We start from the raw sequence: 27,214 nt of genomic DNA on the forward strand, positions 1-27,214 counted from the left end.
ACTGATTTCCAGAGTGGTTGTACAAGCTTGAAATCCCACCAACAGTGGAGGAGTGTTCCTCTTTCTCCACATCCTCGCCAGCATCTGCTGTCACCTGAATTTTTGATCTTAGCCATTCTGACTGGTGTGAGGTGGAATCTCAGGGTTGTTTTCATTTGCATTTCCCTGATGATTAAGGATGTTGAACATTTTTTCAGGAGCTTCTCTGACATTCTGTATTCCTCAGGTGAGAATTCTTTGTTCAGTTCTGAGCCCCATTTTTAATGGGGTTATTTGATTTTCTGGAGTCCACCTTCTTGAGTTCTTTATATATATATATGATATTAGTCCCCTATCTGATTTAAGATAGGTAAAGATCTTTTCCCAATCTGTTGGTGGCCTTTTTGTCTTATTGACAGTGTCTTTTGCCTTGCAGAAGCTTTGCAGTTTCACGAGGTCCCATTTGTCAATTCTCGACCTTACAGCGCAAGCTATTGCTGTTCTATTCAGGAATTTTTCCCCTGTGCCCATATCTTCAAGGCTTTTCCCCCACTTTCTCCTCTATAAGTTTCAGTGTCTCTGGTTTTATGTGAAGTTCCTTGATCCACTTAGATTTGACCTTAGTACAAGGAGATAGGAATGGATCGATTCACATTCTTCTACGTAATAACAACCAGTTGTGCCAGCACCATTTGTTGAAAATGCTGTCTTTCTTCCACTGGATGGTTTTGCTCCCTTGTCGAAGATCAAGTGACCATAGGTGTGTGGGTTCATTTCTGGGTTTTCAATTCTATTCCATTGGTCTACTTGTCTGTCACTATACCAGTACCATGCAGTTTTTTTTTTTTTTTTAATCACAATTGCTCTGTAGTAAAGCTTTGGGTCAGGCATCGTGATTACACCAGAGGTTCTTTTATCCTTGAGAAGAATTTTTGCTATCCTAGGTTTTTTGTTATTCCAGAAGAATTTGTAGATTGCTCTTTCAAATTTGTTGAAGAATTGAATTGGAATTTTGATGGGGATTGCATTGAATCTGTAGATTGCTTTTGGCAAGATAGCCATTTTTACAATGTTGATCCTGCCAATCCATGAGCATGGGAGATCTTTCCATCTTCTGAGATCTTCTTTAATTTCTTTCTTCAGAGCCTTGAAGTTTTTATCATACAGATCTTTCACTTCCTTAGTTAGAGTCACGCCAAGATATTTTATATTATTTGTGACTATTGAGAAGGCTGTTGTTTCCCTAATTTATTTCTCAGCCTGTTTATTCTTTGTGTAGAGAAAGGCCATTGACTTGTTTGAGTTAATTTTATATCCAGCTACTTCACCGAAGCTGTTTATCTGGTTTAGGAGTTCTCTGTTGGAATTTTAAGGGTCACTTATATATACTATCATATCATCTGCAAAAAGTGATATTTTGGCTTCATCTTTTCCAATTTGTATTCCCTTGATCTCCTTTTGTTGTCGAATTCTTATGGCTAGGATTTCAAGTATTATGTTGAATTGGTATGGAGAAAGTGGACAGCCTTGTCTAGTCCCTGATTTTAGTGGGATTGCTTCAAGCTTCTCACCACTTACTTTGATGTTGGCTACTGGTTTGGTGTAGATTGCTTTTATCATGGTTAGGTTGGGCCTTGAATTCCTGATCTTTCCAAGACTTTTATCATGAATGGGTGTTGGATCTTGACAAATTCTTTCTCTGCATCTATCGAGATGATCATGTGGTTTTTGTCTTTGAGTTTGTTTATATAATGGATTACATTGATGGATTTCTGTACATTAAACCATCCCTGCATCCCTGGAATAAAACCTACTTGGTCAGGATGGATGATTGCTTTAATGTGTTCTTGGATTCGGTTAGCGAGAATTTTATTGAGGATTTTTGCATCGATATTCATAAGAGAAATTGGTCTGAAGTTCTCTATCTTTGTTGGATCTTTCTGTGGTTTAGGTGTCAGAGTAATTGTGGCTTCATAGAATGAGTTGGGTAGAGTTCTTTCTACTTCTATTTTGTGGAATAGTTTGTGCAGAACTGGAATTAGCTCTTCTTTGAAGGTCTGGTAGAACTCTGCACTAAACCCATCTGTTCCTGGGCTTTTTTTTTTTTTTTTTTTTTTTTTTTTTTTTGGCTGGGAGACTATTAATGACTGCTTCTATTTCTTTAGGGGATATGGGACTGTTTAGATCATTAACTTGATCCTGATTTAACTTTGGTACCTGGTATCTGTCTAGAAATTTGTCCATTTCGTCCAGGTTTTCCAGTTTTGTTGAGTATAGCCTTTTGTAGAAGGATCTGATGGTGTTTTGGATTTCTTCAGGATCTATTGTTATGTCTCCCTTTTCATTTCTGATTTTGTTAATTAGGATGTTGTCCCTGTGCCCTCTAGTGAGTCTAGCTAAGGGTTTATCTATCTTGTTGATTTTCTCAAAGAATCAACTCCGATTTGGTTAATTCTTTGAATAATTCTTCTTGTTTCCACTTGGTTGATTTCACCCCTGAGTTTGATTATTTCCTGCTGTCTACTCCTCTTGGGTGAATTTTCTTCCTTTTTTTCTAGAGCTTTTAGATGTGTTGTCAAGCTGCTAATGTGTGCTCTCTCCAGTTTCTTTTTGGAGGCACTCAGACCTATGAGTTTCCCTCTTAGAAATGCTTTCATTGTGTCCCATAGGTTTGGGTATGTTGTGGCTTCATTTTCATTAAACTCTAAAAAGTCTTTATTTTGTTTCTTTATTCCTTCCTTGACCAAGTTATCATTGAGAAGAGTGTTGTTCAGTTTCCACGTGAATGTTGGCTTTCCATTATTTATGTTGTTATTGAAGATCAGCCTTAGGCCATGGTGATCTGATAGGATGCATGGGACAATTTCAATATTTTTGTATCTGTTGAGGCCTGTTTTGTGACCAATTATATGGTCAGTTTTGGAGAAGGTCCTGTGAGGTGCTGAGAAGAAGATATATCTTTTTTTTTTTTTAGTATAAAATGTTCTGTAGATATCTGTTAAGTCCATTTGTTTCATAACTTCTGTTAGTTTCACTGTGTCCCTGTTTAGTTTCTGTTTCCATGATCTGTCCATTGGTGAAAGTGGTGTGTTGAAGTCTCCCACTAGTATTGTGTGAGGTGCAATGTGTGCTTTGAGCTTTACTAAAGTGTCTTTAATGAATATGGCTGCCCTTGCATTTGAAGCATAGATATTCAGAATTGAGAGTTCCTCTTGGAGGATTTTACCTTTGATGAGTATGAAGTGTCCCTCCTTGTCTTTTTTGATAACTTTGGGTTGGAAGTCGATTTTATTCAATATCAGAATGGCTACTCCAGCTTGTTTCTTCAGACCATTTCCTTGGAAAATTGTTTTCCAGCCTTTCACTCTGAGGTAGTGTCTGTCTTTTTCTCTGAGATGGGTTTCCTGTAAGCAGCAGAATGTTGGGTCCTGTTTGTGTAGCCAGTCTGTTAGTCTATGTCTTTTTATTGGGGAATTGAGTCCATTGATATTAAGAGATATTAAGGAAAAGTAATTGTTGCTTCTATTATTTTGGTTGTTAGAGTTGGCATTCTGTTCTTGTGGCTGTGTTCTTTTTGGTTTGTTGAGGGATTACTTTTTTGCTTTTTCTAGGGCGTGATTTTCGTCCTTGTATTGGTTTTTTTTTCTGTTATTATCCTTTGAAGGGCTGGATTCTTGGAAAGACAATGTGTGAATTTGGTTTTGTCTTGGAATACTTTGGTTTCTCCATCTATGGTAATAGAGAGTTTAGCTGGGTATAGTAGCCTGGGCTGGCATTTGTGTTCTCTTAGTGTCTGTATAACATCTGCCCAGGTCTTCTGGCTTTCATAGTCTGTGGTGAAAAGTCTGGTGTAATTCTGATAGGCCTGCCTTTATATGTTACTTGACCTTTCTCTCTTACTGCTTTTAATATTCTATCTTTATTTAGTGCATTTGTTGTTCTGATTATTATGTGTCGGGAGAATTTTCTTTTCTGGTCCAGTCTATTTGGAGTTCTATAGGCTTCTTGTATGTTCATGGGCATCTCTTTCTTTAGGCTTGGGAAGTTTTCTTCTATAATTTTGTTGAAGATATTTGCTGGCCCTTTAAGTTGAAAATCTTCATTCTCATCAACTCCTATTATCCATAAGTTTGGTCTTCTCATTGTGTCCTGGATTTCAAGGATGTTTTGAGTTAGGATCTTTTTGTGTTTTGTATTTTCTTTGATTGTTGTTTCGATGTTCTCTATGGAATCTTCTGCACCTGAGATTCTCTCTTTCATCTCTTGTATTCTGTTGCTGATGCTTGCATCTATGGTTCCAGATTTCTTTCCTAGGGTTTCTATCTCCAGCGTTGCCTCACTTTGGGTTTTCTTTATTGTGTCTACTTCCCTTTTTAGGTCTAGTATGGTTTTGTTTATTTCCATCACCTGTTTGGATGTGTTTTCCTGTTTTTCTTTAAGGACTTCTACCTGTTTGGTTGTGTTTTCCTGTTTTTCTTTAAGGACTTGTAACTGTTTAGCAGTGTTCTCCTGTATTTCTTTAAGTGAGTTATTAAAGTCTTTCTTGATGTCCTCTACCATCATCATGAGATATGCTTTTAAATCCAGGTCTTGCTTTTCGGTTGTGTTGGGGTGCCCAGGACTAGGTGGGGTGGGAGTGCTGTGTTCTGATGATGGAGAGTGGTCTTGATTTCTGTTAGTAGGATTCTTACGTTTGCCTTTCGCCATCTGGTATTCTCTAGAGCTAGTTGTTATCGTTGTCTCTGGTTAGAGCTTATTCCTCAGGTGATTCTGTTAGCCTCTATCAGCAGACCTGGGAGACTCGCTCTCTCCTCTGAGTTTGAGTGGTCAGAGCACTCTCTGCAGGCAAGCTCTCCTTTTACAGGAAAGGTGCACAGATATCTGGCCTTAGGATCTCCCTCCTGTCCGAAGACGAAGGCCCAAAACAGGACCTCTCCTGAAGCTGAGTTGCTTTGGCCTGTCCCAGAAGCTGTTAGCTTCTGTATTCTACATTCTCACCTGTGCAGAATACTCTTGGAGGAGTCCTGGAACCAAGATGTGTGCAGCTGATGCTCAGGCAAAGCGCTCCCTGGCTTGGCGGATCTCTATCCTCTGGACGGGAAAGTGGCCAGCTGTCTGGGACCCAAAAAGGCCTTAGAAGCTCTGTGGTTCCCGCCTGTCCCAGAAGCTTTTAGCTTCTGTATTCCGTACTCTCACCTGTGCAGAACACACTCGGCGGGGTCCCGGAACCAAGATGTCTGCTGCCGATGCTCAGGCAAAGCGCTTCCGGATTTTGGTAATTTTTTGATGGCGCCAAAAATCACTGCTGTTCAAAAAATAGAGACTTGAGAGGTTAGGAGGAAGAACAATTAAGGAAGTAAAAGATCAACTCAGAATCTCTTATAAAAAATTCCAGCAAGAACAAAATGATGGGAGAAAAATATCAAAGAATTCCAGATTTCTTAGTACTTACCACCTGATTCATCAAGGAAGATCCACCCAAGAATACAAGCAGAAAATTTCAGAAAACTGAGACCTGACAGGCAGAAGGAAACATTGGTTTTCTGTAGTGAGACCGTTGGCCACCAGGTGGCAGGGGTGCCTCAAAGGGGGTCAATTAAAACACAGGGTTTCTCTAAGACAATAGAAAGAAGTTGTCAGGCTCTAGAGGCTATGAGGACGAGGTAGGTGGGTGGGGTTTTAAAGATCGAATTTTAAAGTGTAATTCTTGTGGTGGACACAAAGTTTCTCTCATGCAGGCATTCTACAAACATTCATCATTAATTAAAAAAAAATTCATATATGTGTAGGAGTGTTTTACCTACATGTATGTATGTGCTCCAAGTGAGTGCCTGGTGCCCTCGGAGGCAAGGGATCAATGGATCCCCTGGAACTGGAGTTATAGATAGTTGTGAGCCACCATATGGGTGCAGGGAACTGAACCTCAGTCCTCTGTGGGATCAATAAATGCTCCTAACTGCTGTGCCATCTCCTTAGCCCTGGTGGCATTTCTTCTGTCTCGATTTATTTGTTTTTATTTTAATAATGTTTTTGTTAATTATTTGAAAACTTCATACTGTCTTTTTAAATTATTTATTTTATATTTTGAGATACTTACATAATTTTTCCTCTTTCCTATCCTCCCTCCAAAAACTCCCACTTAAATCTGCTCAGTTGTATAATGTTACTTCCATGTATGTTTTCAAGGCTGGCCATTTGGTATTGGATCACCAGCTAGTGTGCTGGTCCCTGGGGCAGACTATTGCTCCCACTCCCAGCATTCTTCAGTTCCCTGTTGTTCTTTGTGTGGGTAGAAGCCTCCTGGGTTCCCCCTATCTCTTCACTCACTGCCCTGACTGAGATGGTTTTGAAGATGAGGCTCTGGAACAGCTAGAGACCTAATGATAGTCTCTGTGTGGCCTTTCCTAAAGAAACATGTCTAAGTCCCACTGTGGATCTTCCTGAGAGTCAGTGTTGCGTGTGATTCAGACAGAAGCTGTATAGTCAGTATGATCTGGTCTCAGAGGTCACAAGTGTCACCTCCACATCCTAATGCAGAGGGCAGTGAACTATCGCCTGAAGCTAACCCTGCCTGCCCTGTTTTGCCTGCCCTCTGTGCAGCACCCACCAGCACGGGAAGCCTGATAACCTCAGCCCTGGCAATGTTTTGCTGACAAGTCTCTATAGCCTTAGTTTTCTTGTACTTTGAGGAAGAGGCCTCTAAAACTTCCTAAAGTCAAAATGATGAATTTAGACCCTATGAGTTTCGTTTTGTGAGAAGTTAAAAACCTAGAATAGTAGCAAATAGGCCACTGTAAGATTTTTACCTAATTCATTTTTTCTTTAGAGAAAAAAAAAACTTTATTTTACTCTGGGTGTTTGGCCCAAACCCTAAACACTAGTGATATCCACACAGTTTAAAAACACTCTACACAACCATTTCCATTTTAATTACTGGATTAGATTCCCCCCTTTGATCTGAAACTCTTCAACCCTATTTTATCAATCCGTCAACTTCTTGAAGGATTTTGAACTTTGGGGAAATCTTGGATCTTGCTGAAGCTGAATTTTCAGTGCTTGATGTGACTGGGGTAAAAATGCGCATTTTCCAAAGGACAGACAGTATCACCTGGCTGCAGGCCCAAGATGTAGGTGAGCAAAACCCGACACTATTGAAGGACACACTCTGCCTGTATCTCCTGACCTCTGATATGGCTGGCAGGACAGCTCCTGGTTCATCCCATAGAACTGCCAACGGCCTTGGCAAGGAAGCAGCCCCATGAAAGGGAAATGTTTTGGGTTCTAGGCATACACGATGATCCGTTGTCACCTGGATTGATTGTAATGGTGTCAACTACTCAACAGTTGGTCTGTACTGTTACTCCTTAACTGGAGTAATCTGAATCCCTATCTTTGTAGTCTCATTCAAGACACTTTTACTGGAAACCACAAGCCAGGCCCAGATCCTCTCCCTGCTGTGTGGAAAAGCCACAGCTGCCAAAAGGCGATTGGCATGCCAAATTTTCACTCTTTGGAGCCAGTTCTTTAGCATTTGTAGATCCCTTGAAAAGCACAGGAACTCCTCCAAAGCATCCTTCTAGAGTATTTATTTGGTTGAGAGTATTGGAAATTCGTCTTTCAGGTTGTAATGCATTTGCAGGGTGTGGGTGCCCACACATGCTCCTTCCTAAAGCCACAGAGCAGACTGCGTTCCACCTGTTCTAGGTACGGCAGCTCCCCACTTGGTGGGGACTCTGTGCCTTGCTGCTGAGTGACAGGCACCCCAATAATATTTTTAATATTATTAAATATTATAAATTATATAAAATATATAAATTTTAAACTATAAAGAAAATGTCAAAACATGTAGTATGGTGCCAGGGGAAGTCCCTTGGGTGTCTGGAAAGAAATAAACTACCCAAGCCAAGGGAATGTCCAACATTTGGTAAATGCTATCTCAGAAAATAGTCACTAACTATTCTTAGTTACTCTCACTTTTGGGAAAGGGGGTAACATCTAAGTCTTAGGGTTCCTATTGCTGTGATGAAACACCATGATCAGAAACAACTTGAGGAAGGAACCCCACAGCTTATATAAGCCCATTACTGAGGGATGCTAGGCAGGAACTCAAGCAGTGCTGGTACCTGGAGGTCTAAGCTGATGCAAAGGCTATGAAGGTAATGCTGCTTACTGGCTTGCTCCTTGTGGCTTGCTCATCCTGCTTTCTTATAGAACCCAGGACCCCCATCTCAAGAGTGGTACTGTCCACAGTGAGCTGTGCCCTCCCACACAGATCATCAATCACGAAAATGGCTAACAGGCTCGCCTACAGACCAATCCAGTTGGGGGGTATTTTCTTAATTGAGGTTCTCTCTTCCAAAATGACTTTAATTGATATCAAGTTGACATAAAAGTAGTCAGTACACACTCCCAGAAATTGTAAAGACCTGCTTGATTGACCTCTGTAACGGAGGAGTTGGAACCAAACCACCATGTTTTCCTAGACTCAGCCTGGGTGAGTCAGATTCTCAGGAAAAGATCTACAGTTAGGGGTCAGCCTCAGGGCTGACAGAGTCTTTCCTAACCCATACTAAATAACAGGAAGTTAACAAGGTTGTAAGCAAACTAGTAGCTTACTATTAGCTGTGGAGCAGACAGTTCTGCTTTCATTATGACAGAAGAACATAGTAATTTATAAGAGAGCTAATTCAACCTCTAGGCAGTGGGCTAGAGAGTCTCTAAGTGTCCTCTTGGTGATGGTCAGCCAGCAGGGGACTGAGTGAACTCTAGAGTGAAGGGGATTGACGGAGTTTTCTCTGAGCTCATCTAGGTAGCCATCTTGGGTCTAGAAAACAAACAGTAATGAATGAAGGCTTGTGTGTGTGTGTGTGTGTGTGTGTGTGTGTGTGTGTGTGTGTAAATTCCAAAGATCGTGACTGAAGCCAAATCAAAGCTAGTGCCCACACCAATGACCAGCCCATATTGCATGAGTGTATTTCCAGGGTTTCACGCAGTAGACAGGAAGATACTTTTGTTGTGTTTATGTTCTGTCTTACTGACACATTACCTGGGTGATGTGGTTTTTTTTTGGGGGGGGGGTCAGTTAGTCACAGCAGCTCTGCACGTGTTAGATATTTTTGTAATGTGGTAAATAACATAAATCTTTTCCATTAGTTAACCTATCTTCACCATCAAATTGCTCAGCCCCTCAGATTCTTTGCTGAGTCTACACACACACACACACACACACACACACACACACACTTAAGAAATTTCCCCCATGAGAGGAGCGCATTTCTGCCGCCAATCAGTTCACTTCAGGCTCTTCTGATGACTGATCACCTGGATCGCCAAATTACAAAATCAGGCACCCTCCCCCACCAACTAAAGTACCTTAGTGCTCCTGCTTCTTGGGCTGCTCTGTAAGCTTGGTAGCCAGGGTTCTTTAATTTGTGAGGACTGGAATCCTGATCCTAGTTATCTTGTAGAAAGTGATGCTGACTCTCCTACCACACACCTGCCCAGTCTGAACCTTCGCTGTTGGGAATCCATGTTTTAGTGGCGGTGACTTTGAAGGGTGTCATGTGCACTGGGAGAATCTCTTGTTAAATGTGGGCAAAGGCAAGGACACCAGATACTGATTCAATAATACAACCACAGCCTCTTATACCTGTGCAGCAAGGTGGATGTCTAATATGGCTCTGCTCCAACTCTAACCCCTCCAGGGTACCAGCTACTGGAGCTTGTGCAAGAGTTTCCCTGCTGGTCTTACATCTTTACTTTGGTCCCTTGTGAGCATGAGATCCCCAGGGGAATTTCCATCATATTCTAGAATTCAAGTCTCCTAATCACCTCACTCTTCGCTTCCTGTCTAATTATCTTTGGAACACAGAGTGTCAGCATTTATTCTCAAAGGAAGCTAGTGTCCATGGGTAGTGGACACATAAGGTAAATTTCCTGCTTGGTAAGAATGCTCTATGTCTAGGTGCCTTCTAGTGAGGTGGGGTTTTGTTTTGGGTCAAGCTGGACTGGATCTCCATCAATCCCCCTGTTTCTGCCTCCTAAGTGCTGAGTTACAAACATACACCCCCATTCTCCTTGCTCCCTTCACTGGTAAATCCTGGGATGTGTCAGGACTGCCTGTCTGTCCATACACTTCGGGTAGGTTAAGGTTCTAAAAACTTCATTGCAGATGGAGAATATTAGCTTTTGAGGGCAAAAGGGTTCTCTTTGAGAGAATTTTCAGTGGGTCAGGATTGCTCCAAATCATTTGACTTTTTTTTTTTAAATCCATTGAAACATTCCAGATTGTTCCATTTGGATTAGAGTATTTAGAACCTAATTGAAGCAAAAGTGACCTTTCTTGGGTAGCTGCAGGCTAGAACAGTTTCCCTTATCTGTACTCTGCTCATTGTCCAGTCTCCTGAGGTTTCCCTGAGATCCAAATGTGTATTCTGAGGGGCATAGCAAAAGATGCCGATTCTTTTGCAGTAGTTATTATCTGATACAAACAGCACTTCCTTCATCTCACCAGCTAAAGTATGGTCTACTAGGAGGGCAAGAATGAACAGGAATCTCTGTGCATGGTTGTCACTCAGGACAATATTCCGCCCCATCTGAAGTCAGAGTTCACACTTGCTTGAAGCATCACATTTGGAACAATATGCCCACTCTTAGATATAGGGATATACCGGGAGCTTCAAGAAACCTAGTGAAGTCACATCCTTACACAATTTTTAAACAAAACAAGCCTTACCATTTTCTTCACAATTTATTTTCAGATGTCACCCCAGATATATTTGTGAATAGCACAGCAGTTGTACTGATCTGGTCTTTTAACACAATAAACCCAACTGTCACATTTGAGACAGTGAGTGTTAAAAAACAAAGGCATCACAAGAAGTATCCCTCCCTTCTTTTAAAGATTATTTATTTATGTATATAAATGCTCTATTTGCATATATGCCTGCATGGCAGAAATGGACATCAAATCCCATTTTAGATGGTTGCCAGCCATTATGTTGTTGCTGGGAATTGAACTCAGGACTTCTGGAAGAGCAGCTGGTGCTCTTATCTGCTAAGCCATCTCTCCAGCCTGCCCTTCCAGTTTTGATTACTTTCTCCTGCCCAAAATATCAGCATAATTAACCAGGTCACTTGTAAAAGAATTATACTGCCTTTTCTAGGTAACATGTCACAAATGAGATTGTTAAAAGTGGTTAGTGATCCATGCCTGAAAGACAATCCCTTAGTGACCTATGAATAAGTCACTAAAAGTTTTGGGCAATGTATTGTCTCTACAGCTTGTCCTTCTCCAGCTAAAATCAATTTAAAGCCTCATCGTCATGGATATAGTTCCAAATATATGGAAAAGTGGAATGGCAGAATGTGATTTCCCCAATATGGAAATTTAGTTGCAGATTAATTAAGAGCCCCAAATCGCTTATGTAGTTACTGCCCAGGCAATTAGGAATGCTCGCTCCTCCTCTCCTAACCCCCACGCTTGACTCTCATGAAGTGAGCCAGATCTTTCTGCTTAGTGGACAAGCTCACTAACTTTTATCCGCTGACTCATCCAGGATCTCCTCCTGTGGTGGAAGTCAAGGACCTGAGCAGAGGCCCCGGGAGGCTCCAAGGGACTCTTCGGGCTGCAGCGTTGGCAGTGGACACTGCTGAGTTGCATTTTCTGCTGCCAGCGACACACTGACCTTGGCAGCGTGTCTCCCCATCGTTGGCTGCTGCCTTTACATGAATGGCAGTACTCTGAGATTTTAGCTTATCAAAATAGCTTTACCCAGAAGCAGGAGTGTGAATTCAACTCCAAATCAGGCAACCGGGTCAGAGTCAGGAAGCCACCACATCCCACTTTACACTCATATCTCACCTTATAGCAAAAATGTTCTTTCTTGTCACAGCTCCCTAGCCCCAGCACGTTACCATGTTCATCTTTATGATAAATGAGCCTTTCTCATTTCCCTAAGAAAATCTTTCTTGTCAGAAACTATGGAAAAATATGCCAGAATTCTATTCTTTCTCCTTCTCCTTCTCCTTCTCCTTCTCCTTCTCCTTCTCCTTCTCCTTCTCCTTCTCCTTCTCCTTCTCCTTCTCCTTCTCCTTCTCCTTCTCCTTCTCCTTCTCCTTCTCCTCCTCCTCCTCCTCCTCCTCCTCCTCCTCCTCCTCCTTCTTCTTCTTTATACTGTACATTTTAAAGAAAGCGTATTAGATTCCTAAGTTTTCAGGAAATGTGCCCTAAGATTAATTTTTATTGCTAATGACAGTGGGGCCCATAGCCTGCGGAAGCTGCCACTGTGTGGCTTCAACTCTGTGCCTATAGCAGCCGAGGTCCTGGGGATTAAACATCTCTGACTTTTGTGATGTATCAGCAGCTGTGCACATGTAAAAATAAACATCCCTCTCCAAAATAGGAGATCAGCCAGGAAATGATTATCAGTGTGCTGCTGTATATCATCTGCACTGTCCAGAGGGGCAGAGCTGCACCCTTGCTAATCTACGATGAGTAAAGAAAGAAAAGGGCTGTATAAGGCCCTCCCCAGGGATGCAGCCAAACCCCCCGACAGGAAGGCACAGTGACAGCTGAAGGCAATGCTTTCTACCAGGCAAGTGCTCTATCACTGAACTACATTCTCGGCAAATCCATGTCCTTGAACCGGAGGCTGCGTTGTTGAAACTAGCTTTCTTGGGTCCTTATTCCTAAGACTGTCGTCACTCGTTAATGAGCTTTGTCCACAAATCTGAAACCGTTTTAACATAGATGGGTGCAGACGTGCTAATAAAATCCAGACGGCTACTCTACACAAACTAATTCTTTAAACTGTGCGAGTGATCAAAGAGGATCCATGCAAGTCAAGGACACAGATTTGCTGTGGATGTCGTTCAGTGGTAGAGCACTTGGCTGCTACTCACAAAGCTGTGAGTTCAATCCCCAGCATCACAGCTAGGTAAACACCTTCACTCCCACAAAGTTCACGGGGAAAATGGGTAGCCGGTAAGTTAAATTTCAATGAAAGCCAATAATTTTGTTCTTTCATGGTTTAACAAAGTGAAAGAAAGAAAGAAAGAAAGAAAGAAAGAAAGAAAGAAAGAAAGAAAGAAAGAAAGAAAGAAAGAAAGAAAGAAAGAAAGAGAAAGGAAGGAAGGAAGGAAGGAAGGAAGGAAGGGAGGGAGGGAGGGAGGGAGGGAGAGAGAGAGAGAGAGAGAGAGAGAGAGAGAGAGAGAGAGAGAGAGAGAGAGAAAGAAAGAAAGGAATTAAGTCATTTCCTATACATCTGACAAATTAAGAAGACTTTGTTCCTTAAGGTAGAAGCAAAGGATACTTCTTAAGATCTCAACTTGGCTCTTGATTGGCAGTGTTAGGAGTTGCAGGGGCTGACAGTGAGAAGCGAGCCAGGGAGGATGGAGAGATAGGTAGATGTTCTGAGGGAATGTTGTAGAAAAACTGGTTTGGACTTTTGCTATCCCACTAGAGGTTTTTAGCCTAGGTTTGCAAAGTTTGCATTCACTTAGGTATTAATTAAGCTGCTGCCAGATGCCATTCTCAAAGACAGATTAACTGGGTCAAAGATTGTTATGCTTTGTATTTAAAAAAAAAATGTAGCACTGCTAAAGGAGTTAAGCATACATAATTTCCAGAATTTTCCCTAAGCTCAAAGAACTTGAACTCAGCTAGATATTTTTAAAAAAATACACTTAGGTATAATAAATTATATTTCGTAGTATTTTGTTATTACTCCTCACTGACTATTCGAATGTTATTCTATATACTTAATATTTATCTATACCATAGATAGAATGAAACAACTGTAATAATTGTATAATAATTATAATAATAAAAATAATTATTATTTGAGTTAGGATATTGTTATATAACCCAAGCTGTCCTTGAACTTATGGAAGTCCTCCTGCCTCAGACTTCCAAGTACTAGGACTACAGATATGTGAGCCAACATACTCAGTTCAGAAATGAATTTTCCAAATTCAGTCTATGTGATTTTTTTAAATTAAGATTTGCAATTTAATCTTATTATTTAATTTGCTGTTGTTGCAAATTTTATCTTTTACTTTATGGGTCTAAGTAACAAATGGGTATCAATGGTAATTGACAATTTGATTAGATAAAAAAAGATCAAATATTGCTATCTATGTCACTACATTTTTTTTTCTTGAACTTTAAGGGCTAGACTCACAGTTGTGGAATCTTTAGAAGCAGCGTTGGATATCAAAACCACTTGATTACTGTCTGTTATTTTCAAATAACTTACTTTAGCTTTTTTTTTCCAGAGCTCCTGCATATGTCCTAGAGTCTCAGAGTTGCTTTTCTTCCTCAATGGGAGAATAATAGAGGAAAAATATCCCTTGGCTACATTTGTGTGTGTGTGTGTGTGTGTGTGTGTTGTGTGTGTGATAGTATCAATAACTTTTTTTTAGATATTTTCTTCATTTACATTTCAAATGCTATCCCCAAAGCCCCCTATACCCTCCCTGCCCCCCACCCCTCCTCCCCAACCCACCCACTCCTGCTTCCTGGCCCTGGCATTCCCCTATACTGGGGCATATGATCTTCGCAATACCAAGGGCCTCTCCTCCCATTGATGGCCAACTAGGCCATCCTCTGCTACATATGCAACTAGAGACACAGTTCTGGGGAGTACTGGTTAGTTCATATTGTTATTCCACCTATAGGGTTGTAGACCCCTTTAGCTCCTTGAGTACTTTCTCTAGCTCCTTCATTAGGGGCCCTGTGTTCCATACAATAGATGACTGTGAGCATCCACTTCTGTATTTGCCAGGCACTGGCATACCCTCACAAGACAGAGCTATATCAGGGTCCTATCAGCAAAATCTTTCTGGCATATGCAATAGTGTCTGGGTTTGGTGGTTGTATATGGTATGGATCCCAGGGTGGGGTCTCTGGATGGTCCTTCCTTCCATCTCAGCTCTGAACTTTGCCTCTGTAATTCTTCCCATGGGTATTTTGTTCCCCATTCTAAGAAGGAGCGAAGTATCCACACTTTGATCTTCCTTCTTCTTGAGTTTCATGAGTTTTGCAAATTGTATCTTGGATATTCTAAGTTTCTGAGCTAATATCTGCTTATCAGTGAGTGCATATCATGTGTGTTCTTTCGTGATTGGGTTACCTCACTCAGGATGATATCCTCCAGATTCATGCATTTGCCTAAGAATTTCATGAATTCATTGTTTTTAATAGCTGAGTAGTACTCCATTGTGTAAATGTACCACATTTTCTATATCCATTTCTCTGTTGAGGGACATCTGGCTTCTTTCCAGCTTCTTGCTATTATAAATAAGGCTGCTCTGAACATGGTGGAGCATGTGTCCTTATTACAAGTTGGAACATCTTCTGGGTATATGTCCAGGAGAGGAATTGCTGGATCTTTCAGTAGTACTATGTCCAATTTTCTGAGGAACCGCTTGGCTACCTTTAGATAGGTGATTTTATGCATCTAGTTGAATAGGTTGCCACTCACAATAGGTCAAATACCAGTGCAGAAGTTACATCATACAAGAGGGCATTTTAAAGTGTGGCTAGCATTTAAATCAGTGGATTTGGGGTACAGACTTTATCCAATCAGCTGAGGACCAGCATGTCAAAACTGACAATATCTGAAGGAGAAAGAATTCTCAGACTGCAACATGAAAACCCAGCCTGGGCAGCCTGTGGCCCCACCCTGGGAGTTTTGGATTCAAGGCTGGCAACTACAGTTTCTAACCTGAATTTTCAGCCCACCAAGCTGCCCTACAAATGTTAGACTTGCCAGATCCATCTACTTCCTGAGCCAGTTCCTTAAGAATCTCAGGCCTGCTTCTCTGGAGAACCATGACTAATACAAAGGTCCTAAGAAGAGCGTTGCCATTCTACCCTTAAGTTTATCCTGGTTTCTTTGACACCAGGTTTCTATGAATCCTATACTTGCATCTATTTGTAAAATGTTCTCTGAGGCATTATGGATTTCCCCAGCTCTAACAGGTGTTTATTGTTCATTGCTTCTTATTTTCTGAAGCCTATTATTCCTTTATCTTTTGTAGGAAAAAAAAAAGTAATGCTAGAATACAAATAGGGGGCCCCAAATAATGAACATTTACATAACAAAATCATAAGTGCAAAGTCTTATTGTTTGCAGTTGGCACTCTCAGAGGTACAGTAAGCCTTGAGAATTACCTATTTAGTAATGTTCATTTTCTCCTTTTAGGATACAGTTTACTGTGTCTGTGGAAGCATGAACCAAGAAGAAGGAGGAGTATTTAGGTGAGTTTAAGATTAAAAATCCCACAAAAATATATGACTGACAGCAGTGGTGAGGGTAAAATGCATGCTGGATGGGAATAGTGATAAGCTAGGAGTTTCTGTAGCTTTTCTTGTAACGGGCTGGTAGCACGGAGAGCAGTTGGTCGCCTTTCCTATGACCTTTCTAAGACTGCCATGAAGTTCTTTCCCACAGGAGTCTCATGTGAGTCCACATTTGTCAAGTGGCAAGTAGATGCCTCTTTGAGTCTCAGTGATGTAAACACACAGAAATGATTCAGTCCACGAGGAATGAAAAGTATCCGTTTGGCTCCTCGGTGCGTGGAACAGAAGTTTGCAAGAATCAGCAACTTTTGTTTTCGTGCCAACCACATGTAAAAGACCTTAGTTGAGTTTCTTGGAATGGGGGGAGGGCTGGAGAGATGGCTCAGTCGCTAAAGCATGAGGACCTTGTGTTGGGATCGCCAGGACCTATGCAAAATATAAGACACTATAGTCCTCACTCTGGGAAGGCAGAGTCCAGAGGGCTTGCAGATTGGTACGCTAAATAGGTGAACTCTGTGCTCAGCTAGAGACCTTGTGCCAAAAAACAGAGAAGAGAGCAATTGAAGAAGCTAACATTGCTCTCTCTGTCTTTGTGTTTTTGTGTCTGTCTGTCTGTATCTGTCTGTCTCTGTCTGTCTCTGACTCTGTGTATGTCTCTGTTTCTCTCTGTGTCTCTCTGTGTGTGCGTGTGTCTGTCTGTCTGTCTGTCTGCCTCTCTCTCTCTCTCTCTCTCTCTCTCTCTCTCTCTCTCACACACACACACACACACACACACCAGAAAAGCAAACAACCAGAAGAAAACAGACCCCCACATCCCCAGTGAAATTATGAAGGAACTAAAGTTTTGTTATTTCTGGCTTGTTGTTGCTATTTTTCAGTCTCACTGTGTAGCCCTGGCTGGATTAGAGCTCGCTATGTAGACCAGGCTGGTATTGAGATCACAGAAACCCACCTGTCTCTGTTTCCTGAGTGCTAGAAAGCAGTTGGATTCTGGATATAGTTTAAGTAGGCACATTCCCTGGGGACTTGGTGTGAAACAAGGAAATGAGCAGAATCAGTAATGAATCTGCTAATGGCTGCTTGTTCCCTGCGAGGATAGGATTGCCTCAGCTCAACAGGAGGAGCCAGGGAGGAGCAGGGTTGGCAGGAAAGACCAGAAATCCAGTTTGGAGCAGGCCCATCAGATAGTAAAGTGGAAATCTTGGCAGTTGAATATATGCATGTAGACAAGACAAGGCAGGATATAAAGAACACACTTTCAAGCCCTTTAGATAGCACTGCTGCTGATGGTCATTTGAGATGGAAGGTCATGAGCCTTGGGAAGACAAAAGAGTAATGAGAACAGTTAGGTGGAGAGGTGAGGGTAGAGACCGAAGTGAAGTAGCTTGCAAGAGGAAGCATGTGAGAGCTGCAGGCAGGGAGGAGGGATGGTGCCTTTCTGTAGAGACAGTGGAAACAGTTGCCAGAGGAGGAAGTGAGGCCAAGAGAGCTTTCCTTTGTTTTCCCTGTTAAGTGGGAAAGTGATAACATAGCTGTATATTTAGAATGGAAATGACTAATAGGAAAAAAAAACAGAGAAGGAATTGCTGAGGGAAGCTGGTTTTAGAATGTCTTGTAAAGCGGTTGTAACTTTGTGTCTACTGTGGCCCATTCCAGGGGCCATAAATGCACAAGGTTCTGGTTATGGAGGTGATGGTACTGGAAAGGGCCTTTGAGGTCCTTAAGGAAGCTCAGTCCCTGTGTCCCTGAAGGTAGGATGTGTGGATGATATTCAGACTCAGTGTCTCAGATTTGACTCAGGGAAACATTTTTTCCTTCTCCTGGGCCTCCACACAAAACCCAACCACACAGCTTTTATTTGTAACATGGGCAGAAAGAGATTTTTAGCATTTGTGGTCACTGGAAGAGGGGAAAAAATGGTAGAAAGTTAGGCCTGCTCACAAAATTACATAAGAAAATTTACTTAGCATGTTAAAAGGTTGTAGGTATACATAGTGCATGCATGCCATATGTATAGTGACACACGATTATGAGTCTAGCACTTGAGAAACTGAGGCAGGGGGCTTCGGATAAGGCCAACCTGGGCTACATAGAGATACATCATCCCAAAAGAAAAACAAGTGAAGGCTCATTATTCGGTGTATATGTGTGTCTGTGTCCTTGTGTGTGTTCATGTCATGTGTGTGTGTGTGTGTGTGTGCATGTGTGTGTGTGTATGTGTGTGTGTGTGTGTGTGTATCCACAAGCAGCACATGTGTGAAGGTCAGAGGACAACTCTCAGGGGTTCTTTCCTCTTACCACCATATCTGGGAATAGAACTCAAGTCACCAGACTGCATGGCAAATACTTTTACTTGCTGAGCAATTTTGCTGGCCTTAAATTTTAAATAACCAAGAAAAAAAATTCTTCAATCTTGTATGAGTTATAGAAGTTTTTAATGATTGGAACATCTTGGAACACTCTAAGAAAATAAGATTATTTTTCTTAGGATTTCCTGGTATTTTTAAGTCACCAAATTACCCTTAAGAGCAGAGAGAACTCCCGAGAGAATAAGAATTCAGTCAGATAAGCTAAGGATGGTAGTAAAATTTCTTTGAGGTCTTCTTTTTTAAATATTAAAACACACATGAATTTTACAGTCTGTGCTTTAGTAATGCCATATATTTTCTTTTGGGCAGAAGAGATGGCTCTGCGGTTAAGAGAGCCTCCTTCTCTTCCAGAGAACGTGAGTTGGTTCCCAGATTCCAAAGAGTGACTTAAAACTACCTATAACTCTAGCTCCAGGAGATCTGAAGACCTCTTGTATACACGAGTGTGCACGTGCATGCGCACATGTGCTCACACATGCTCACACACACACAGAGGGAGGGAGAGAGAGAGAACATACATATATTCAAACACATGCACATAAATAAAAACAAATGTTCAATGTCTTTAATTTGTATGATGCTGGTGGTTCAACCCAGGGCCTGTGCTGCTGAGCACAACACATTCTACCCCTAAGCTACTTGCCCAGCTACAGCATTGTAAATGATGAAGGGAGTCTTCTACTTGTCTTACTGGTTCATCAGGAAACTGCCATTCTGTCCTTCTCAGGAAAACAGGCCGAAATATAGACAGTGGACATCCCCTTGACTCATCGTCTAGACAATGTTTCTTTTCAATTTTGGAGTATTTGTTGACTCAGTGTGTCCAGAACGCAGACACACAGAGAAACAGTAAGAAGATAACCATAAATTTCATCTCTGGATTACAAGAGAAAAAGGAAGAAGATATTCCCAGAATGCATCTAGAAGGAGTTACAGTGGAATATCTTCATGTTACCATGGTAGAAAGTGTTGGTAGGGCTATCATCCTGTATACAGGCCATACGACTGATACCATATGTTCCTGTCAACCTCTTAAACTCTTCCAGGAAACTCACATGAGTGCAATGTGTTATACTCAGTGCTTAATGCTCGCAACACCGCCTTTAAACATCCTCTGAGCCCTCAAACAAACTAACACAGAACCTCTGGCTGCAGAGCTTAAAGACCTGCACTCGAGCAAATACTCCAAGTGATTCTAATACACATTAAGATGTTAGACTTGAACGTAATAGGAAGGGATCACATTAGGGTGAGGGAATCCAAATAAAAGAATAGGGAAGAGAGACTTTGCAGATGTACTTACTGGAGATTGTGGCACAACTTAAACCCTGCCTCTCCTTTCTTCTAAGCGAATCTGCATGTTTTCATCCATCTTTCACTCTGTAGCCCAGTGAAGCTAATTACAGGTCCCTGAGCCAAAGGTGGTTGAGACCAACCTAATTCCATTGTCTCACTAGGAATAGACAGCAGTGTTGCCAAGAGCATTCTGATTGTGAGAGTCTGGGGGAAGCATCTGTTTCTATCAATCAGTTATACAGAAAAATGGCACTTAGATTCAAGAACTGGCATCAATGACCGAAACTGAGTGGAGAGGTGAAAAGCCAGTATTAAAGAGCAACAAACCCTGAGTCTTTAAGAGTGCAGTTGAGTTTCCCGAGCCGGGCGATGGTGGTGCATGCCTTTAATCCCAGCACTTGGGAGGCAGAGGCAGGTGAATTTCTGAGTTCAAGGCCAGCCTGGTCTACAAAGTGAGTTCCAGGACAGCCAGGGCTATACAGAGAAACCCTGTCTCGGGGGAAAAAAAAAAAAGAGTGCAGTTGAGTTTCCTATCTCTCAACCTTCTGCTATATGAAATCCATTCTTCTTTTGTTTAGGCTCCTTCCATCATGTGTAACCCAAAGGGACCCGGATGAACCAGGATTATCCAAAGTTGATGCTCTAAGAATGCAACTTTAGACATGATACTGTGAAGCTAGTGTCATCACAGGAGGGGACACGAGTGGGGCTCACAGGTCCCAAGAACTATGTCCTTTACTATAGAGGTTCAAAAGTGGCAGCTTGCAGTTACATAGTATAAAGCAAGAGTAATTGTAGCCTCCCACAAGCCTGAAGCAGGCTGAGCCAGACCTTGACTTTGTTGTCACTAAGGAGATTACCTAGGGTGGAGCCTGCCTCCCTAGATCCCTAGCGACTGCCCCTACTGCTACCTGCTGGGAGTCGGCCTAGCTGTTCCAGAGCCTACACGTGATCACCTGCAGCTGGGCTCCGAGGATGATTTGGTGGGAATGAGCTTTCCCCTCTCCTTTATAAAGCGTGTCCACCATTAAAAATTTGAACCTTGAGCAGACTAGTTGTCTTGGTTCCATTATTTCTCAACACCGCTAGGTCCCCTCTTCTCTTCCAGTTCCAAGATGCCTTCCAGGCTCAAACCCGGACATGAGAGCCGCAAGCCAGCCTCAACGAGTAATGCCTGTGGGTAACCTGACTCTTGTCTACAAAGAGACTTAGGTCTTTACAGAGAGTTTACTGTGTGAGCCTTGATTCCTCAGGCTCTTCCCAGGACTGCACTCTCTGTGACTCTGCATGAGATCCGTCCCACATTTCATGCTTCATGAGTTCAGCTTGGCTTCTGCAATAAGCATGGGCCTGGGGCTTTGTTGAGGTCTCATGAGGAAAGGCAAAACAGGGCCTACAAATGATTCTGGATTGTTCTGAATTTAGCAGGTATGTACTGGTTATTTAGTACTTGTCTCTGAGATCTGTCACATAGGAAAATATGAGTGTGGTGCAGGAGTCAGAGCAGGAGGTGGGCTCTGGATTGGTGGGTTTCTGTTAAAATGTACTCTTAGGGAAACCCTTGGCTATATTTAAACAGCTGGATCTAGAAGAAGCTGAATCCCATCGTATTTGGGGGAGGAGCATGCATGTAGGCATTGGACTGGCCACCAGAAAGCTTTTTTTTTTTAAATCACACTTTATTGAGGGAAGGGCATAGGTATAGATATCTTTTTGGTTATTAACAAGTTTTTAAAGTTTCAGTTTATGTGTATAGGTATTTTGTCTGCATGTGTACCATGTACGTCAGGTGTCCTGGAACGCCAGAAGAAGCATCAGACCCCCTGATAGAAGAGTTCCAGATGCTGTAGCCACCATGTGCACATTGGGAACCAAGCCAGGGTCTTTTGGAAGAGCAGTCAGTGCTGTTCACTACAAAGCCAGATCAGAGAGTAAACGTTTTAGGCTTTATAGCCAAAAGTAAAAATTGAGGCGCCATGTGAGCATTAATACAACAAACAGAAAGAAAGTTTACATCTAGCCCCTTTTCAGAAAATTTGGAACATAAAATAATAATAATTGAGAATCCTTTTTAATATCTGCCTTGAGGTAGCCTCAACTTCAATTAGAAAGTACTGTGGGGTACATAGGTCAGGGATACAGCTTCCAGATGCACCTGTAAGGGTCTCAGTAGGCATGATTGATGTGTGCAGCAGCATGACCAACTGGGAGGGGCCATCCTCGAACGTGGGGGTCACTATCCAATAGGTGGGGCCCCGGAACAAAAGTCCAAGGGGAAGTCAGCTGATGCATACAAACTGCATCCATCCTTCCTTAGCTACAGTGCCTATAGGTGCTGTCATTGCCTGGGTATCAGACTCCACCTTCAGCTTTTGAGCTTGGGCTCACCTGGCAACAATCCAGGGAACTTGATGCCTTTGGCCTCAGATGGCGCTGTCTCATTGGTTCCTATTGCTCTGACACTTTCAGTTTCTTGGGCTGGCTAACTTTCCAGGCTGCCAGTGACATGCTATTCAACCTCTACCATGCAAACCACTCATAAATCCCCCTTTTGTAGTCGATGCTTATTCTGTTTCCTTGAGGAATATACATTATGTTTCTTTAGGGAAGCCACTACAGATCTATGGGAGAGATGGAATTTTTGGGAGGGTAAGATAATACTATGATTAGTTGGTGTTCATAGTGCTCCCTACTGTTAAGCAAAGTTCACCTGTTGATGCTAACATCTCATGAGGTATGCATGTTTTCACATCTGAAGCTTCTGTCCACATAGACACAAACTGCAGAGCTCCAATATCATTGCAGGAATTGGTGATTTGAATGGAGCACATTTGTTGCTTGGAAAGACATTTATAGATTTCTATTAGATTTTTTTCTTTGTAGTTACTCTCAGCATGTCATTACATTGAGTGTCAAACACTTTGAGGGGTAGATGGAGTCTAATAAATTGCACGGTAAAAGCGGATTTTTGAGAGAACCAGTCACATCATACCCACACCGAAGAGCTTGGATCGATGAGTTAATGCATGCTTGCACTTAGCTCACTTTCTCCATTTTTCACACAGGATCACACACTCCAAGGTGCATCTCCTAGGTGGTAACACTGACTGTCATACTGTCTTTGTTTTGATATCCAGACATCTTGTTCATGGATTTATTTCTCTGGGGAAGGTATTGAAACAAGAGTCTTGCACATGCTAAGCAAATGTCTTAGCTGAGCTGTAAGTAAAAATGCTTCACATGGACCTGGAGAGTTGGCTCAGCGATTAGAAGCACTTGCTGCTCCTGCAGATGGCCCAAGTTTAGTTCCCAGCATCCATGTCTGGTAGCTCATGAACACCTGTTACCCCAGCTCCAGGACTCCAGTATCCTCTGCTAACCCCTATAGGTACCCACATGTGTACACACATACATCAAAATAATAAAAAATATTAAAAACTTCACACATGTATATGGATAGATGAAGGTATTTTGTTTTGAGTCCCCAGGTTCTGTGGCTAAGGTGAGTCCTTCACTGCATGCAAGCTGGCATCTGTCTTAGGTACTAAAGAGAGCTCCAATCATTTTATCGTTTATAACAGCATCTGTGGCTGTCATCTAAAGATTTCCACATCTAGATGATAGACGAATTGTTGGGTTCAAGTAGACAAAACAGTTTGCCTCTTCTTGAAACGGCCCTGAGAATAGCAGTTGTAGAGTGAAAAAGGCCAAACCCCACAAATACCTCCAGAAAGGAAGAGAATCATTAGAGAAAGTTACCTGCAGAGTTTTGGACAACAGGCAATGGGTGAGTGAATCTGACTTGGACAGCAGAGGTCAGGAGGCTGAGTCCTGCCCACTCTACACTTAGGGCTCGACACCCAGGGGGCCCATTTGGGATCTGGAGAAATCAAATTCATAAAATCACTCACAAAAGGCTGAGCATCTGAGTATGATTTTCATAGCAGCAGATGCCTGCACTTTGTACTTCCATCACAGCTGTAAGATCTCAATGATGCAATATGGTTAGAAATGTTAGCCAATGGTACCAGTGCCCAGTGGAGCTGCTAGCAAAGTCCCCGGCCCCTGCTCAATGCGAACTCCATCACGGCCTCTGAATTAGAAAAGTTACTAAATGCTTCTATTATTCTCCTTTTGAAAAGCACTGAACAATCTTGTTATTGAGCATTTGTGCAACCGCCTCCATAACCAAAGGGCACGGCTGTATCAAGACTTAAACTATCCAACATGTCATGGCTGGGATCCCAAAGCATTTCAGAACAGCAGGCCGCAGTTGAAGAAACACAGTTCTAAAATAGAAATACTATATGCAAGAGCATTCTGTTGCGTGTTTCCATGGGAAACTATACTGGGAGTTTCCATTACAGTCATAAGCAAATAGGCCCTTTTCTCCTAGGACTGACTGTAGGCCTTCCTCTAAGCAGGGAGAGTTGTCTGTCATTAATATTGACAAGCTCAACCTATCTAGCAATTACCCTGGCAATCAGCTTGGTTAACAGATGATGATTCTGGAATCAACGGTCATAGCTCAGTATGGAAAACAGCTGCAATAAATTCAGCACATGGCAATTGCCTCATTTGTGAAGATTTGTGAAATGCCAGGCCAATTGGCTGGAATGACTTGTGTTCCAGTGTGACAAGAATTAAAACCCTCACAATGTGTGTGTATAGTATGTATTTATGTATATATGTATGTATGTATGTATGTATGTATGTATGTATGTATATGCATTCACATATGTATGGTATGTATGTATGCATGCATATTGATTCTTGGGACCACTGACAGTGAAGTCTGTTTAGTGAATGACCAATAGAAGACTGGACAATAGAAAAGAAAGGAGAAAATAGTGGGTGACATACAGGTGACATGTAGGCATGGCCTGCTAGTCTCCAAGAAATAACCTAGGGAAAGTTGAATAGCAGCTGTCAAAGAGGCTGGTGGTGCATGGATGTGTGTAGCTATGATTGCAAGCAAAGTGATGCACTTTACAAATCAGGAGAGAAAATTCAGTCTATCCTGGAACTGTTGGTAGTGGGAACTCCCACTTCCTGTTGGGAGCCACAGATAAAGAGCTAAGGAGACCTGCACGTGATTTCAGCAATGGAAACAATACTTTATTTTACTTTTAATTTTTAAAGATTTACTTATTTCATCATTTTATGTGTATGAGTGTTTGACATGCATGTATATGTGCACCACACATGTGCCTGATTCCTGCAGAGGTCAGAAGAGGGCATTGGAGTCCCTAGAACTGAAGTTACTGAGGTCGTGAGCTGCTGTGTAGACACTGGGAGTTGAATGCGGGCCTTCTGTAAGAGCAGCCAGTACTCTTAACCATGCAGCCAACTCTCCAGTCCCAGTAATGGGTATTCTAAAGAGCAGAAAAGGATGCTTGACCCAGTATGTCCTTAGTGCTGGAGGGAAATGCCAGGACACCCCTCTTTTCTCTGTGTTCTGTGCTAAGCACTTGGCTTTCAGCAGCACTCCATGCAGCAGCCACGCAATACCACTTATAGAATCCTCTGGGGCTGAGGAGATGGTTCAGTGAATTAATGGATTTCCCACACAAGCATAACAACCTGCGTGTAGATCTTTTGTGTCCATTTAGAAGCTAGGAATAGTCCTATAGTCCCGGTGCTGAGGAGGCAGAGGGAAAGAGAATCCTGGAGTCTTTCTGGCCAGCCAGTTTAGCTGAATGGTGAGCTCCAGGTTCAGGGAGAGACTCTGTCTAGAAACATTTGGCCTGGGAGGATGGCCCTGTGGATAGGAGAACTTGATTTGCAAGCATGAGGACTTGAGCTCGGATCCCTAGAACCCAGGTAAAAAGCTGTGCATGGTGTATCCTCTGTAACCCCAGAGCTGGAGGTGCGGTAGCATGGGATGTGGGTGGGCAGGAGGAACACTGGAGCTTTCTGGCTGCCAGACTGGCTCCCAGGTGGAAAACTCCAGGTTCAGTGGGAGGACCTGTCTCAGGGAATAAAGCAGAGAGAGAAGAAGAAGGCACTTGATGTTCCCCTCTGGCTTCCATATGCAAGCATGTGGCACCCACCCACCCACAAATAAGCACCACTCCCACATACATGCACAAATAAATAGTAATGGTGAAGTGCAGGTGCGAAGGGAAGATGCCCAGTGCTGTCTGGCCTCTGCATGCAAGCACACATGTGCAAGTATCTCACACTCCACATGTATACACCACACACGAGTAAAAGAAAAGGATAGAGAGTGATAGAGCCATATAGTCTGAGGACCTACGACCACCATACATATACATAATATTCCATATATTACATATGTGTATATACAAAAAGATTAATATATCTCATACATATGTATACATCATGTATGTATATGCACACACATTCACACACACACGAGATAGAAGAAAGAGGGAGAGAGAGAGAGGGAGACAGAGGGAGAGAGAGAGAACCTTGTGATGGAGATTCAGCAGCCTTTTGTGAACCCCAGGGTAAGTGTCATGAGGTTGTACATTGAAACCTGGTCCACAGAGCATTGCTATATAGAGAAGAGACTTTGAACCAGAACCAGCAAGCTGGAAACTGGTCAAAGGCAGAGTCTGGGAGGACCTTAGAGATAAACTTCAAGCAGCATCCAGGATGGTACAGAAATACAGTCAGTATTTGCAAACCAACTCCTGAAGGGTTCTCCTCAAGACAGACATGGAGGTGAGGGTAGGCTACAAGCACCTGTGTCCTAGTCAGGGCTTCTATTGCTGTGATGAAACACCGTGACCAAAATCAAGTTGGCTTACACTTCTACACTGTAGCCTAGCATCTGAGGAAGTCAGGACAGGGACTCACACAGAGCAGGAACCTGTAGGTGGGAGCTGATGCAGAGGCCATGGAGGGGCAGTGCTTACTGGTTTGCTTTCCATGGCTTGCTCAGCCTGCTTTCCTAGAGAACCCAGGGCCACCAGCTCAGGGGTGACAAGCTGTGACTCAGCATCACAGAGGATCCCTGGGGAAGGGACACCGAGAGCCTGAGCCCACCTCACGGGTCAGACGGCGTGTATACTTTCAGCTCCATCCAGGTCTCTCCAATTCACAGTTTCTCCTTTATTTACTACCTATTGTTAACACAGACACATACAAATAAATACAAAACGCAGACCAGCTCTGTCCTTGCATCTCCTCTTCCCTGTCTTTCTCCCCTTTCTCTCCATTATTTCCTTTCTCCTTTTCCTTTCCCAAAGACCCAGGCTGACCTGGTTTGTGGGGTCTCAGTGTCTCAGCCTTCTAG

At 42.4% G+C, this 27,214-nt stretch overlaps 1 long non-coding RNA gene and 1 pseudogene across 2 annotated transcripts; one reads left to right on the top strand and one right to left on the bottom strand.

Moving 5' to 3' along the window:
- The first annotated feature begins 5,618 nt into the window (after positions 1-5,618).
- Gm34325 lies at positions 5,619-20,946 on the top strand. Of its 2 annotated transcripts, none has more exons than XR_003953895.1 (3): positions 5,619-5,642; positions 16,188-16,243; positions 20,529-20,946. It is a non-coding gene; the product is annotated as a predicted gene, 34325 (long non-coding RNA). The 2 variants fall into 2 exon arrangements; XR_003953896.1 differs by lacking the exon at positions 5,619-5,642 and adding an exon at positions 12,422-12,964.
- On the bottom strand, positions 6,890-7,719 carry Gm17958 (predicted gene, 17958; annotated as a pseudogene).
- Positions 20,947-27,214: the final 6,268 nt, after the last annotated feature.

This window comes from Mus musculus, chromosome 2, assembly GCF_000001635.26.
Source record: "Mus musculus strain C57BL/6J chromosome 2, GRCm38.p6 C57BL/6J".
Classification (NCBI taxonomy): Eukaryota; Metazoa; Chordata; class Mammalia; order Rodentia; family Muridae; genus Mus; species Mus musculus.